Source organism: Oncorhynchus keta, unplaced genomic scaffold, assembly GCF_023373465.1.
Source record: "Oncorhynchus keta strain PuntledgeMale-10-30-2019 unplaced genomic scaffold, Oket_V2 Un_contig_23010_pilon_pilon, whole genome shotgun sequence".
NCBI lineage: Eukaryota > Metazoa > Chordata > Actinopteri > Salmoniformes > Salmonidae > Oncorhynchus > Oncorhynchus keta.
Genome location: NW_026283158.1, coordinates 27639 through 43317, shown reverse-complemented (window position 1 = coordinate 43317; position 15679 = coordinate 27639). Strand labels below are relative to the sequence as shown.

At 44.1% G+C, this 15679-nt stretch overlaps 1 pseudogene across 1 annotated transcript; it reads left to right on the top strand.

Moving 5' to 3' along the window:
- Positions 1 to 8409: 8409 nt before the first annotated feature.
- On the top strand, positions 8410 to 12719 carry LOC127921664 (coagulation factor X-like; annotated as a pseudogene). Its single transcript, XR_008109235.1, has 7 exons — positions 8410 to 8418; positions 9638 to 9662; positions 9851 to 9964; positions 10071 to 10205; positions 10435 to 10550; positions 10781 to 10898; positions 11079 to 12719. The product of XR_008109235.1 is annotated as a coagulation factor X-like (transcript).
- The last annotated feature ends 2960 nt before the right edge of the window (positions 12720 to 15679 follow it).

The window sequence follows — 15679 nt, the reverse complement described above, 5'->3', positions numbered from 1 at the left end:
GGGATCCCCCTTCCCTCTGCAGCCTGTTGTGTTCTATCCATCAGCGTTGCCGTGAGCGACAGGTTGTATTTATGATGGATGTTCAGTATAATAGCCTTTGGTTTGGTATGCAGGCATAATCAGCTGCTTGATTCACTGATACAGGGGACCCAGGTCTCTCTATTATTCTCTCTCTTTGTTTTTCTTCTTACACTCCTTCTTCCCTCCCTCCCTCCAACTCAATTCCCCTCCTTACCCTGCTCTCCACCTCTTTTCTTCTCAATCTCTTCAAAAGAGAAGATGAGAGAGAGGTGCCCCTCCTTGAGCGGACATCTTTAAAGAAACAGAAAGCAGGGATGGAGATGGATCATTAAAGAAGAAACACACCATTTACACTGCATGTCATGTCCATTTACTGTGTTACTGCCCCCCTCTCTCTCTCTCACACACACACACACACTCAACCCCCCTCCATACACACCAACACCCCCTCCTTATGACAGTTTTGCACACTCTTGGCATTCTCTCAACCAGCTTCACCTGGAATGCTTTTCCAACTGTTTTGAAGGAGTTCCCACATATGCTGAGCACATGTTGGCTGCTTTTCCTTCACTCTGCGGTCCAACTCATCCTAAACCATCTCAATTGGGTTGAGGTCGGTGATTGTGGAGGCCAGGTCATCTGATGCAGCACTCCATCACTCTCTTTGTTGGTCAAATAGCCTGTGCACAGCCTGGAGGTGTGTTGTGTCATTGTCCTGTTGAAAAACAAATGACAGTCCCACTATGTGCAAACCAGATGGGATGGCATATCAGTGCAGAATGTTGTGGTAGCCATGCTGGTTAAATAAATCACAGACAGTGTCACCAGCAAAGCACTCCACACCATCCCACCTCCTCCATGCTTCACGGTAGGAACCACACATGCGGAGATCATCCGTTCACCTACTCTGCGTCTCACAAAGACACGGCCGTTGGAACCAAAAATCTCAAATTTGGGCTCATCAGACCAAAGGACAGATTTCCACCAGTCTAATGTCCATTGCTCGTGTTTCTTGGCCCAAGCAAGTCTCTTCTTCTTACTGGTGTCCTTTAGTAGTGGTTTCTTTGCAGTAATTCGACCATGAAGTCCTCATTCACGCAGTCTCCTCTGAACAGTTGATGTTGAGATGTGTCTGTCATTTGAACTCTGTGAAGCATTTATTTTGGCTGCAAATTCTGAGACTGGTAACTCTAATGAACTTATCTTCTGCAGCAGAGGTAAATCTGGGTCTTGCTTTCCTGTGGCGGTCCTCATGAGAGCCAGTTTCATCATAGCGCTTGATGGTTTTAGCGACTGCACTTGAAGAAACTTTCAAAGTTCTTGAAATGTTCAGTATCGACTAACCTTCATGTCTTAAAGTAATGATGGACTGTCGTTTCTCTTTGCTTATTTGAGCTGTTCTTGCCATATTTGAGCTGTTCTTGGTCTTTTACCAAATAGGGATATATTCTGTATACCTTGTCACAACACAACTGACTAGCTCAAATGCATTAAGGGAAAAAATTCCACAAATTAACTTTTAAAAAGGCACACCTGTTAATTGAAATGCATTCCAGGTAACTTTCCCATGAAGATGGTTGAGGGAATGCCAAGAGTGTGCAAAGTTGTCATCAAAGCAAAGGGTGGCTACTTTGAAGAATCTCAAATATAAAATATATTTTGATTTGTTTAACACTTTTTTGTTTACTACATGATTCCATGTGTTATTTCATAGTTTTCTACATTCTACAATGTAGAAACTAGTAAAAACAAAGAAAACCCCTGCAATGAGTAGGTGTGTCCAAACTTTTGACTGGAACTGTATTATAACTAGTTATTTATTTATACACATTTCCAATCAGAATGCCGTCCGATGGGAAATCTCCATATCCTGATCATTTGTATATCCACCACCACCTCCAGATCCAGCAGGCCGGGCACGTTCCCTCTCCCCTCCCCAGCCACAGTGACCCTCTCTGGGCTAGACTAGCTGGGCAGACCAGGCCAGCTCTGGGGATCAGCTGGTGAAGCAGGCCTTTATAATGCCTCTGTTATTGGACTGGAGGAAATAGATCAACACTAGGTATGTGCATACACACACGTGTGACGTGTGACGTGTGCACACACACACTGCCACGTGTGCACACACACACACACACACACACACACACACACACCTCACTCACTCACACGTGTGCACACACACACTCACACGTGTGCACACACACACTCACACGTGTGCACACACACACACACACACACACACACACTCACACACTCACTCACTCACTCACACGTGTGCACACACACACACACACACACACACTCACTCACTCACACGTGTGATGTTACGCCCTGAAAACAGGGGAGAAATAATCACGACAGTGATAGCCTTGGTTCGGTGTTGTATTCTCAATTCAACGTTTAGTTCAATCTTTCACAAAAGTAACACATTACAAAACAACAGAAAACCCATTATACAAATAACACAGCAAAATATCTTATTAACAACGTGCATGTTCATTCACAATCGACATAAAATGGCAGCTACTCTCAGTACGATGCTATTCTTCACTTAAATAAAGTCACAGAGCCATCGAGCTGGGGCTAATATTACTCTCTTCAAACTTAACTCTAACTTCCTCAAGACGTTACTAAAACACACTTTAAACACTCTTGACATGTTAGCGAGTTTAAACATTTAAATGACTATTTGTATCATCAATAAAGTACCTGAAAACAGGGGAGAAATAATCACGAGAGTGGTATGGTGTTGTATTCTCAATTCAACGTTTAGTTCAATGAAAAAGACCGCGATTTCCCCCAGGAATATGGGTGGAGACCAGAGCAATCGATCTCCGGCTCATAGATTAAGAACATTTCGTAGATCACAGATTAACACTTTTAGGCACTACAAAATAAAGTAATCAATATAACGTTTACACATTACTCTCACAATTCGTACCCTTTGACAGATTTTAACTTTAACACAATTATATGAATGTTATCAATCTCTATCAACTAATACTGAATGCATCTTTTTAACCTTAGATGTTTTAAGATCCTCACATACTATGAATTTACAAATACTTTTTAATGTATAACAGGCTATGAATATTTCCTTTAACCTGTCACACATACACACACACTCACACGGGTGCATACACACACACTCATACAGACAAAGGTAAAGTATTACTGGTTTGAGATTCAATTCTTGTTTGCCATGTCGCCTGTTTAAGTTAGAAATTTTGTCCAAGCTGACAAGTGATCAAACATCTCCCTCAAATATTCTCTCTCTCTCTTTCCTCCCTTCCTTTCCCACCTGCCTTCCCTCTCCCTCTTCCTCTTTTCTCTTATTCCCTCTCTATCTCGCCCTTCCTCTCCCCTTGGTGTTCTTGTTGTTGCTGCTGCTGTCTGGGTCTGTGTGCATTTGCCCTCTCACATTGATCTATAATGGACAGATTTCCATCTCGTTTGATGCCCGACTTCAAAGCCTCTGTGATTATGATTCCGATCACACCGGCGAAGTAAAATGGAATTATCATTGGCACCAGGGAGAGTCAGGAGAGAAGGTCAGGGTGGGCTGGGGTACTGGTAGTGTGGGGGATAGGAGAGCTCCCTAACACGGAGGGCAAACTAATGGGACGAAGGGAGGGTGGAAGGGAGGGAGGGAGGTAGAGAAGGAAGAAAAGAGGGAGAGTTGTCCTGATGTCCTTTCTATCTCATTTGGTAGAGCATTGAGCTTATAACTCCAGAATAGTGGGTTTGATTCACAGGACCACCAATAAGTCAAATGCATGTTTCTTTGGATAAAACCTTGGCTAAATGGCATATATTGTTTATATATTATGAGATGCAGGAAGGAAGAGGTGAGGGAGGGAGACGATAGAGAGAAGGGTTGGGTGGGCTACTTTCTAAATGTAACCGATTACAGTTACTAGTTATGTCCAAAATTGTAATCAGTAACATTTTGATTACCTAAACACAATAGCTCAATCTGATTACTTTTGGATTACTTTCCCTGTAAATGGCATTATTAGAAGAAGACAAAAGTAATTCATTTAACGCATTTGGTGTGTCATCATAGTGGTCTCTGACTTGTGGTCAGACTCACTCAGGTGGAACAAACTTTAAATTGTGCCTTTTTCAAGACAGCAGCTACTCTACTTGGGGTGCAAATACATCAAGGCACTTACATTACATATAAAAGAAAAGATAAAAGAGTAATCAGTTACTCCCCAACATGTAATCAGTTACTCCCCAACATGTAATCAGTTACTCCCCAACATGTAATCAGTTACTCCCCAACATGTAATCAGTTATTCCCCAACATGTAATCAGTTATTCCCCAACATGTAATCAATTGTAATCAGTTATTCCCAACATGTAATCAGTTATTCCCAACAAATCATGTAATCAGTTACTCCCCAACATGTAATCAGTTACTCCCAACATGTAATCAGTTATTCCCATGTAATCAACATGTAATCAATTACTCCCAACATGTAATCAGTTACTCCCCAACATGTAATCAGTTATTCCCCAACATGTAATAAGTTACTCACCAACATGTAATCAGTTACTCCCCAAAATGTAATCAGTTACTCACCAACATGTAATCAGTTACTCCCCAACATGTAATCAGTTACTCCCCAACATGTAATCAGTTACTCACCAACATGTAACATGTAATCAGTTACTCCCCAACATGTAATCAGTTACTCCCCAACATGTAATCAGTTACTCCCCAACATGTAATCAGTTATTCCTCAACATGTCATCAGTTATTCCCCAACATGTAATCAGTTACTCCTCAACATGTAATCAGTTATTCCCCAACATGTAATCAGTTATTCCCCAACATGTAATCAGTTATTCCCCAACATGTAATCAGTTATTCCCCAACATGTAATCAGTTATTCCCAAACATGTAATCAGTTACTCCCCAACATGTAATCAGTTACTCCCCAACATGTAATCAGTTACTCCCCAACATGTAATCAGTTACTCACCAACATGTAATCAGTTACTCCCCAACATGTAATCAGTTACTCCCCAACATGTAATCAGTTACTCCCCAACATGTAATCAGTTACTCCCCAACATGTAATCAGTTATTCCCCAACATGTAATCAGTTATTCCCCAACATGTAATCTGTTACTCCCCAACATGTAATCAGTTTTTTTGTCCATTAAAATAACAAGAAATTGATCAGAAATTCAGTGTAGACTTTGTTAATGTTGTAAATGACTATTGTAGCTGGAAACGGCAGATTTTTTTATGGAATATCTACATAGGGGTACAGAGGCCCATTATCAGCAACCATCACTCCTGTGTTCCAATGGCACATTGTGTTAGCTAATCCAAGTTTATAATTTTGTGCTGATTAAAGAAGCAATTAAACTGGCCTTCTTTAGACTAGTTTAGTATCTGGAGCATCAGCATTTGTGGGTTCGATTACAGGCTCAAAATGGCCAGAAACAAAGCATTTTCTTCTGAAACTCATCAGTCTATTCTTGTTCTGAGACATGAAGGCTATTCCATGCGAGAAATTGTCAAGAAACTGAAGATCTCGTACAATGCTGTGTGCTACTCACTTCACAGAACAGCTCAAATTGGCTCTAACCAGAATAAAATAGGAATTGGAGGCCCCGGTGCACAAGTGAGCAAGAGGACAAGTACATTAGTGTGTCTAGTTTGAGAAACAGACGCCTCACAAGTCCTCAACTGGCAGCTTCATTAAATAGTACCCGCAAAACACCAGTCTCAACTTCAACAGTGAAGAGGCCTACATAGAACCATAGGATAATATTAACAATGTGTATAAACACTGGATGACTGACAGGGGGCGCTGTTTTGAAGCCACTACGAAGCCATTTTAGTATTTCTCCTCCAGTGTAAAATTAGTATTTCTCCAGTGTAAATCAAAAAGATTTTGGAAGCTATAGAAATGCATTTATTAACATTTACATTAATTTTTGCCATGTATATTCTACTACAGACACCTTAATGCATACTTTTACATTATATTATGTGAACTAAACATACAAATCAAGTAATTTTTTTAGAGAGTACTAATGTTACTGTCCCAACTAGAAAAAAAATACTAATGCATGTAATTTTGTCCTTGAAGCATTGGAGAACTGCTCCTTCTCAGGAGTACCAATATGGCGGCTGCTTCAAACCTCTCAATGGCCAGTACATACAGTAGCATCAACAATCCATGATCGGGTTACAGTAGAACGGACCAATACAGTATAGTAGCCTACATACAGTATTTGTATTAATGGCTTTGAATAAAGTATCCAAGACCGCCCTCGCGTGGTTGATTACACACGTCGTAGTGGCCTGAAAAAGCAACATTGGAGTGTGATGCTGTCAACCTCTATTGCGATCTCAGAGCCGAGGATCCACACGGTGAACTGCGTGTCGGGACCAGAGAGAGAACCAACCGAACAGGCTTCTGTCATCCTTCTCATTCCGCCCAAGCCCCGACTGAAGTCCGACGCGGTAGGTTATACCGTTCTTTTTTTTTTTTTACCGTTCTAATCATCATGGGTTTTGCCGCGCCCTGAATAGCGGTCCATCTCTCCAATAATGGGATACGCGTTGCGATTTAGGTAGCACAATATAGCGTGGATGCATGATAGGCCTCTATATTTTCAAGTATCGTTTAAGATCCATACATTCGTATGTTTTTAGCAGTTTGTGGTAGCCCAAGCTTTTACAGCATCATGTCAGATTAGTCTGGTCGTGTCATATGTTGTTTTATAGACGACAGCAGCATCATTCACAACATGAAGCCAGTTCATATTCATGTTGGACTAAATAATAACACACAGGCCTGTTTTGTTTGTTCTGTTACAGCCAATCTATTAAACTAACTATTTGACTAGGATTAATACCAATGAATCTAGTTTGTTTTGGGTGTTTGATGTTATCCCTCTTTGTTGTTTATGATTGGAAATGGATGAAACAACAATAAACGGGGTATAATACCACACGATGGCAGCATTGTAACCAAGTCCGGGGGTTCTTTAGAAAATGCATTGTCACTGTTCTAATGGGATCATCTGATGTCTTAACTCTATTATAACAAACAGGTTGTTGATTTTGAGGTATTTTTATATATAGAGAGAGGAAGCTGCAAGACTGAAGTTTAAGATTTTAATGATGATCCCAAGATCCAAAAGCTTTTAACAACACTCACAACAATTAGTCTTCATCCTCTTGTTTTGTAGGTTACTCTGATCCTGCACATAAAATGACCCTCCTCTTTGAAGCTCATCCTGACAGAAAGTTATGTCATCTGTGATGTCTATGTCAGAATGTGGGAATCTCTGAACTCTGGTCCTTGTTGTTTTTAGGTGTGAACTTTGAACTCTGCTGAGGTGATCTGACAGGATTAGACAGACAAACAGCCAGACAGACTCAGACAGACTGTTCTCTAGCTGCCACCATGGGCTCCCTAGCCACCACTGCCACCCTGCTTTCCTTACTGCTACTGGGAGCTGTGACGGCCAGACTAGACACTAAAAACCCCAAGACAGGTAAGGGACCAGGGACACGACAGGCTGCTGGCTGGTGGGGCCTGTTTAACACATTTGACATTTTAGTCATTTAGCAGATGCACTTATCCAGAGCGACTTACAGGAGTAATTACAGTAGGGTTATTTACCTTGCTCTAGGGCACTTCAACAGATTTATCACCTAGTTGGCTCGGGGATTCAAACCAGCGACCTTTCGGGTTCTGGCCCAACCATTAGGCTTCCTGCCGCCCCCAACAAAAGGGCACAGAGGGACTTTCCTTGGATGGTTATTTTCCCTGTATGGCAAATCCAGCCAGTAATGAAAATGTATTATTTAGGGGCTCACTGGGTTCCAAAGCTCTTAACATTGAAAGGAGGAACTCACATCCACTAGACAGGACACCAGGACAGGGAAGGGAAGGGGCCTGTTTATCCACTAGACAGGACATCAGGACAGGGAAGGGGCCTGTATATCCACTAGACAGGACACCAGGATAGGGAAGGGACCTGTTTATCCACTAGAAAGGACACCAGGACAGGGAAGGGACCTGTTTATCCACTAGACAGGACACCAGGACAGGTAAGGGGCCTGTTTATCCACTAGACAGGACACCAGGACAGGGAAGGGGACCTGTTTATCCACTAGACAGGACACCAGACAGGGAAGGGGCCTGTTTATCCACTAGACAGGACACCAGGACAGGTGGGAAGGGGCCTGTTTATCCACAAGATAGGACACCAGGACAGGTTCTTAATGGAAGGGGCCTGTTTATCCAGTAGACAGGACACCAAGACAGGGAAGTGGCCTGTTTATCCACTGGTGTAGTTCTGTGCACCAGGACATGGGTTTAGGGGTCTGTTTATTAGTAACAAAGAATGACTTTTGTACCAAGACAGGAACAGATGGCCTGTTTATCCACTAGAAAGGACATGGGAAGGGGCAGGATGACATTAGACAAGGATAGTTTGTCATGGAGGCATTAGGCTACATTCTTAATGGAATCTGAGACCTTTTTTGGGAGTGGGGATCCGTAGAGTCAAAGGTACTGTGTGAAGAGTGTTTAGGTCTATTGGTGTAGTTCTGTGCTTTTTTGGCACTGGGTTTAGGCCTTAGTTAATTAGTAACAAAGAATGTTACTTTTGTACTCTACTACATAGATTTGACAGATTTAGGCCGAGAATCTGTATTAAACTATTTTCAAATTATGTGACCTAAATTTTAAGTGGAATCAGGTTATATGAAAAATAGACTATCAATTGAGATAAAAAATATATTTTTTGGTGAATGAGTATCAAAAGTACAACAACATTTTAAATCAAACTGACAGTGGACTTCTGTGATTCCTGGACAAATCAAACTGACAGTGGAGGCCAGTGAAGTGAATCAAACTGACAGTGGAGAAGATTCTGGGCCAAACTGACAGTGGAACGAGGAGAGCCTGCTCCCTGCCAACCTGGAGAGGGAGTGTCTGTAGACATTTTGAGGTCTTCTGATGGCAGCTAAGGAGGCATTGGACTCCTACCGAATCAAACTGACAGAGGACTTTCTTTCCTCACCTCCTTCAGGATTCTTTAGGGAGACATTTTCAAACTGACAGTGGACTTCTGATGATTCTGTAGACATTTTGAATCAAACTGACAGTGGACTTCTGATGATTCTGAACAGATTTATTCAAACTGACAGTGGACTTCTGATGATTCTATTAGATTCCCTTCTTGAATCAAACTGACAGTGGACTTCAGCTGATTCTTCCTTTTGAATCAAACTGACAGTGGACTTCTGATGATTCTGTAGACATTTTGAATCAAACTGACAGTGGACTTCTGATGATTCTGTAGACATTTTGAATCAAACTGACAGTGGACTTCTGATGATTCTGTAGACATTTTGAATCAAACTGACAGTGGACTTCTGATGATTCTGTAGACATTGTGAATCAAACTGACAGTGGACTTCTGATGATTCTGTAGACATTGTGAATCAAACTGACAGTGGACTTCTGATGATTCTGTAGACATTTTGAATCAAACTGACAGTGGACTTCTGATGATTCTGTAGACATTGTGAATCAAACTGACAGTGGACTTTGTTTTGATCTTTCAGGATATCTTCTGGTCAGTCTACATAGGTAAGTGTAATGATTTTGACTGACGTTCTCTTGGAACATATCAGAGTACTTAGTATTTTGGGTTACCACTCAGTTGAAATCCATGTGATTTGGTGTGACAGTTAAAATAGCTTCACCCCAGAACATGTGTCTTGTATTACTGAATGTACCATTTGACTGGCTGTGTTGTTAACCCTGTGTGTGTACAGATGGGGACCAGTGTGCAGAGAAGCCGTGTAAGAATGGAGCCATGTGCTCAGACAGCGTGGGGGGATACGACTGTGTCTGCAAGTCAGGCTTCTTTGGAGTCCACTGTGAGACAGGTGAGAGACGTGAAGGACCCAACACCGAGTTGGTGGGGAACTTATGTTGTAAAACACGTCAACAGTGAAGAAGCCTCTCTGTCTTTCTCTCTGTGTGTGATTGTAGATCAGACAGTGTGTATGTTGGACAAGACCAAGGGCTGCAGTCAGTTCTGTAAGCCAGGATACCAGTCCTATGAGTGTTCCTGTGCCCGTGGCTGGAAACTAGAGGAGAAGGAGAGGGTGAAGTGTATGCCTGCAGGTCAGTCACCATATACTACTATACTATGCTATCCTATATGTTAAGTGATTCTGTATTATTATACTCTAGCCTCATACACAACATCCTGATCTCGCTAGCGGATAGTGAAACAGAATGTAAGCTTGCGAGATCAGGATGGTTCATACGAGGCTAATGTTATGCTATACTAGATACTAAACTGTACTATATTAAACTATACTCAGTAATTCTCCCTCAATCCCTCTCTCAGTGACATTCCCCTGTGGGAAGGTGAACAGCCTAAGCCAGTGGACAAAGAGACAGTCAACCAACATCGCCAGCAACTTTGAGGGACTAGCCTGCAACTCTGGAGAGTGTCCCTGGCAGGTACGAAAACACACACCACTATGAGGTACACACACACACACACAATTCAAACTAGGTACACACTGTCCACTGACAGGCACTACTATGCTCTCAGATAATTTTTTCTCATGAAGTCAACCCCTCACTATCAAAGCTGCAGCACATTAACCCAATATTCCCATCGTTGTGATAATGTATTTTGCGGTGTCATCACTGCTGTATATTGTAACTGTTGTGTTGTCATTGTGCAGGCCATTCTGAAGAGTACAGAGTCTGTAGGGTTCTGTAGTGGTGTCATTCTGAAGGAGAACCTGGTTCTAACTACAGCCCAGTGTGCCCAGAAATATGTCAACTTCCAGGTGGCTGTCGGTGAGTGCTCATCATGGGGCATCATGTCCAGTCTACAGGCTCAGGCTCCACTGGTGGTGGAAGTGGTGTGTGTGTGTGTGTGCATTCATTCCTGCGTGTGTGTGCGAGGGTATGTTTTTGATTTGCTTTACACTATGTGTTCCTTCATTGATTTTGAGTACTTCGTCCCTCCCCTCCCAGGCAAACGCCTAACCGCATCTGAAGATGGCGAACAGACGCTCTATGTCCAAGTCGTCCACGTCCACCCCGCTACGTACCCGGTCGCCCTGACAACGACCTGGCCGTCCTCGAGCTCCGCGAGCGCATCGTCTATAAGAAACATGTGGTCGCTGCCTGCTTGCCCGAACGTGACTTTGCAGAGGTCGTCCTGATGACTGGCGAGTATCCGGCCGTGGTCACTGGCTGGAAGGACCCCGTGGACGCCACGGAGGTCCAAGGCCCGCTCACTCTCAACCACCTGGCATATGAGCGTTTGCCCCAGTGTGGGAGAGGCACCCGGGGTTGGTCACCAACAAGATGGGCTGTACGACGGTGAGACCCAAGGGTGACTGCATCCTGGGGCCGGGGAGTCCCATCCTATCTCTCCACAGGGAGGTGTTCTATCTGACCGGGGTAGTCTCCAGACCAGCAGGGGCAGACTGTAGTCAGGGTTACATCTACCAGAAGGTGTCCCGTTTCCTGCTCTGGCTGCAGCCCCTCATGGACTCACGCTAAGGGGGCTCTGAATCCCAAATCAACCACTAGTCCCCACCCCCTATGCAGTAGGTTAGATCTGAGAGGATTGGAAAGATGTCCTTTAAGCTATATGGCGCCAATTCCCGTCTGGCCTATCAGAAGGCCAGATGGAGCTACCTACTGGTCCAATCATCTCAGATCTATATAAGTGCTTTGTGACTAGGGGTTTGGGATTCAGGGGTAGTGATCAGGGGGAGGGAGGGTACAGGGAAGAGAGGGAGAGGTTGAGGGGGTTAGGAGAATAATTGTGAGGGTTGATGGTATTGGACAAAGGCTTAAATGGATAGGAATTAGGGAAGACAAGACAGGGAGAACGGAGGTGACACTGTCAAGGAAATAAATAAATGAAGGATATTGTAATATTGGATAGAGGTGGAAAGGGATAGGGGTCATGTGGGAGGAGAAGAGGAGGGAGGGAAGAAAGCTGAACAGGGAGCATGATGAAGGAGGGAAAACACAACGTAAAGAGAGGGCCAGAGAAAATGGGGGAAATGGAGATGCATTCCGTTTGTGTAACATACCGTACTCTTATCTTAGGTCCTTTTTCATTGGAAGGGTCTGGTTGTCCGTATGGCTGATGTCTTTTGCTTAAATTATTTGTTGTCTTTTAATTTTTCAAAATAATAATTAGGCCTATAAGTTGATTTCCACCTATCGTATAGTATATGAGTTGGGGGTACTTGAGAAGACTCATGAGACCATAAGCTTACTGGTAAAATGTACGTGCGGGGGTATTTCAGGGGTTCTCTAGGCAAAGCAAAATTCTGTTGATGGTACAGTTAGCGAAAAAGGTTGGGAACCACTGCCCTAATGAACACAACCCACATCTGTGTAGTTCTCTGTTTATCCCACAAGGTGGCGGTCTTTACATTAAAATACTATTGTATCATGTGCTACCAAATATAGTACCTGGCTGACTGCAGATAGACTAGGGGAACGTTAAATAATGCAGCATGCGTGTTCTGTTGCTCTTGTCTTACTCTTAACTGATGTTCTTTTCTTGGAGAGAAGGGTTGGTAATTGCACTGTATACTTTTTAATGTTAATCACTTTACTAAGAATGTATTAATAAAAGTTCACCTCTGATCTGGTGTCAGTTTAATGAATTACTGAGGAATATGGGTCAATGTTCTGCAGCGCATTAAGGAACATCTCTGTCAAAGTAAATGTGTCACAATGACGACGAGTGAAGCCGTCTATAACTTTGCAATGCCGTCAACTGTAGCCTACGTTGATCTCCAGCACCTTCTCAAAGCTCTTATATGGATCAGAAGCACTGCTTTTCCTGGTGTTGTAAAGGACTTCCACTAGCATGCCGAGAGCAATCTAGCAAGAAGCAGGAGACTCACACAGACAGATTTGGTGATCTTATCTGTAATAGCTGGCATTTGAGTCTAGAATGATCACTTCTACTCCCACTGCTACAGACGCTGCATCATTTCACTATTGTGTCTAATATCAAGCTGCCATCACAGCCACATTCCCCCTAGCGTTGTTTGGCAACATTTTCCCACAATCCATTGCAAAGACCCTACTCTCCATCTTCTCACAGCCTCCTTGGCGACCTCGGCCTGGTCCGGGACAGCTCCCAGCCTCCTTGGCGACTTCGGCCTGGTCCGGGACAGCTCCCAGCCTCCTTGGCGACTTCGGCCTGGTCCGGGACAGCTCCCAGCCTCCTTGGCGACTTCGGCCTGGTCCGGGACAGCTCCCAGCCTCCTTGGCGACCTCTGCCTGGGTCCGGGACAGCTCCCAGCCTCCTTGGCGACCTCGGCCTGGTCCGGGACAGCTCCCAGCCTCCTTGGCGACCTCGGCCTGGTCCGGGACAGCTCCCAGCCTCCTTGGCGACCTCGGCCTGGTCCGGGACAGCTCCCAGCCTCCTTGGCGACCTCGGCCTGGTCCGGGACAGCTCCCAGCCTCCTTGGCGACCTCAAAGGCCTGGTCCCTTTCCTGGGACAGCTCCCAAAGCCTCCTTGGCGGGGCCTCGGCCTGGTCCTCCTGGGACAGCTCCCAGCCTCCTGTGAATAACCCAAGAAAGAGGCGGCGGTCCTGGCAAGGGAAGAAAGACAAAGAAAAGAAAGGAGAGACGCCAAATGGCCAATAACCGAACCTTTCCTGACACTTTCATTGGGCACTTGAAAAGGGATTCGGTGGAACACCCCTGCCAAAGCCCTGGGGGGCCTCAACCGCACTTGGGGCCCTGGTACTGCCATGGCATTCTCAACTAGGTGAGATGTCTCCCAGCTCCAAAATATGCCCCCAGCTCCTTTAGCCTCTGTCCAATAGAGATGAATTTGGTGGAGCTCCTTCCTTCCCTGTGCCTGGCCAACCGGACACTGCAGGTGGATACACACCAGTACTGCCCATCCCTGCAGGGAAACTGGGCAGTCAACTGAGACACTTCAGGTGGATACACACCAGTACTGCCCAGCCCTGCAGGGAAATGGGCAATGTGTAGAAAACAACGCGGACACTTCAGGTGGATACACAGCAGTGTTGCCACATTTAATTGACACTTTCACACAGAAACTGAGCAAAATTCCCACCAAATCTACTATAAGGCAGCATTCACACAACAGGCAGCCCAATTATGATATTTTTTCACTAATTGGTCTTTTGAACCATCATATTAGCTCTGAGAAGATCTGATGTGAAAGAAATCTGATGTGATTGGTCAAAAGACCAATTAGTGTAAAAAATATCAGAATTGGGCTGTAAACACAGCCGAAGTAGTCAATTTGTAAGATGGAAAAAATTCCCCCAATATGGCAACTCTAATGTAGAGAATGAAAAAGGAGGTGGAGAGAGAGAGAGCGGTTTAGGGAATGAGACTCACTGGGTTTGATGAAAAGGTGAGAATGGAGGAACATGAGAGAGCCTGTTATTGATGTGACAGAGAGAAGTGGGATTATGGCCCTTAATATAAAGTGCTGTCACTTTGAGCTGACAGACATTGAAATGTGATAGAGACAGCTGGGGAATATAGTTAACAGTGATTACGCTCCAAATGGCACCCTATTCCCTAAGTCGTGCACTATATTTGACCAGGGTCTGTAAAAGTAGTGCACTGTAAAAGGAATAGGGTGTCATTTCAGGACAAAGCCAGTATCTAAATAGCTGTACTCATCTTCAGAGAGAGAGAGAGTTTAGGGGTAATGTGTAGGTTGGTGGTCTGTCCTGTCGGTGTACTTAACTATAAATCGGACTGCTGCCCTACAAAACTGTAATCCACTAGCTACCCCATAACCCCCTATACTAGCCACATGCTGTGACCTCAAATCCACCATGTCTCCAGCTGAGGATATGATTGTGTGTGTGTGTGTGTGTGTGTGTGTGTGTGTGTGTGTGTGTGTGTGTGTGTGTGTGTGTGTGTGTGTGTGTGTGTGTGTGTGTGTGTGTGTGTGTGTTGGGGGGCCCGGGGTAACATCAAATGACCCTGTCTTTGTAAGGATTATCTGTCTGCAATATGTCTAAGCCTGTATATGAGGTCCTATGTCAAAGTGTGTGTGTGTGTGTGTGTGTGTGTGTGTGTGTGTGTGTACCAAACTCACTAAAAGTGGAAGTAATAAAGCCTCTCTTGAAAAAGCCAAACCTTCACCCAGAAAATATTCCTCTAACATTCCTCTCAAAATTTTTAGAAAAGGCTGTTGCGCAGCAACTCACTGCCTTCCTGAAGACAAACAATGTATATGAAATGCTTCAGTCTGGTTTTAGACCCCATCATAGCACTGAGACTGCACTTGTGAAGGTGGTAAATGACCTTTTAATGGCATCAGACCGAGGCTCTGCATCTGTCCTCGTGCTCCTAGACCTTAGTGCTAGTTTTGATACCATCGATCACCACATTCTTTTGGAGAGATTGGAAACCCAAATTGGTCTACACGGACAAGTTCTGGCCTGGTTTAGATCGTATCTGTCGGAAAGATATCAGTTTGTCTCTGTGAATGGTTTGTCCTCTGACAAATCAACTGTAAATGTCGGTGTTCCTCAAGGTTCCGTTTTAGGACCACTATTGTTTTCACTATATATTTTACCTCTTGGGGATGTCA